Here is a 1742-nt window from a genome sequence, read left to right as displayed (position 1 = left end):
CCAGAGTCATGTACGTACACACAGCACCAAAGGCCCAAATATATCAGCAAAAGGGAAAAGGAAACACAGCCCAGCCCACCATGATCCGTGGATGGAAGACAAGGAGTTGGAAGAAATACGCATGACCTACGCAGCGCCGCAGCGGCGTGTACCGGGTCTTCTGCTTCGTTTTCAATCTTCTCGTTCTTGCGATCCGAAAAACTTGCTCGCTGCCGCCGGCCGCCTCCATAGTCTATCCTCTATCTAATCTCTCCATCCGTTCCGTTCGGAAGGGAAGGCCTCCGTGCGACTGTCCTTGAGACTTCCCCTGCGCCCGGCGTATTCCGGCCGGCCACACCTGATGAGTGACCAAACAAGAAAAAAAGGTCAGTTTTTTTGCAGCACCAGCATTAGATTGATTTCTGTCTTGTCTTGGAATGCAATTGTAAGAATATAGACATTAAAAGCTAATTAGAATTTTATTTATTGTCCAATTGTGTTCTGTAGACATGAAGAGGAAGAGGGCTCAATCAGAATCAATCCATACTTTTTTCAAGCCAATTGGTTCAAGCTCTCAGCCATGTGAACATGGTGATGGTGCTAATACAAATGATGTGCAACCTAGCGAAGAGAACAACCCTAGTCGTGCTGAAGGTGATGCTCAAGATGTTCCAGTGCCAGAAGTTACAGACGAAGCTACAGTCATAACCACAAAATATGATCGAGACCCAGGGAGGCGCCCTCAAATTTGGCAACTCCCTCCAGAAGAGCAAGATGATGCTAGGCGTTTTTATATATGTGAGGGGGCCTATCAGCCTGAATTGGATAATTATGAATATAATGAAAGAAGTGATGTTCATCGGCGATTCCAAAAAGATTGGTACACAAATTTTTGGTGGTTGGAATATTCGACTGATACAAAATGTGCCTATTGTTTGCCTTGTTTTCTCTTTTCGAAGAAGCCAGTTGGGAAGTGTGGTTCGGACACATTCACTGTCAAAGGATTTGATAAGTGGAAGAAGGTTAACAATGGAAAAGAATGTGCTTTTCTCAAACATATGGGCACTACTCCCAGCTCTGCTCATAACTTTGCAGTTCGGTGTTATGAAAATCTGAAAAACAATCCAACTCATATTGACAAGGTGATGAAAAGGCAAACTAAGCAAATGGTTCTTGATGCAAGACTGAGGCTTAAGACTTCTATTGATGCCATGAGGTAAGCAACACATATTTAATTTAAGACAATTTTCTTAATACATTATATCTAATAATTATTCTCTATTGATTGCATCAGGTGGTTAATGTTCCAAGCATGTCCATTTAGAGGAAATGATGAATCTGAGGATTCCAAGAATCAAGGTACTTTCAAGGAAATGATTAAGCTTTTGGCTTCTTATAATAAGGATATACAAGAAGTTGTACAAAATGCTCCTAGAAATGCAAAGTACACCTCCTCAACTATTCAGAAGGAAACTGCTAGCCTAATTTCACGGAAAGTGCAAACCTCAATTAAAGAAGAAATGGGTAATAGCAAGTTTGCAATACTGGTTGATGAATGTCGGGATGAGTCTAAAAAAGAGCAGATGGCAGTAGTTGTTCGACATAGAAGGGTTGATAAGGGAGCGTTTCCTTGATCTTGTTCATGTTAGTGACACTTGTGCGTTGACTCTCAAGAATAACATAATTGTTGTCCTAGTTGCTAATGGGTTGAATGTGCAAGATATTAGAGGCCAAGGGTACGATGGAGCAAGCAATATGAGAGG

The sequence above is a fragment of the Triticum dicoccoides genome, chromosome 4A (assembly GCF_002162155.2).
Source record: "Triticum dicoccoides isolate Atlit2015 ecotype Zavitan chromosome 4A, WEW_v2.0, whole genome shotgun sequence".
Classification (NCBI taxonomy): domain Eukaryota; kingdom Viridiplantae; phylum Streptophyta; class Magnoliopsida; order Poales; family Poaceae; genus Triticum; species Triticum dicoccoides.
Note: the sequence above shows the minus strand (reverse complement) of the source record.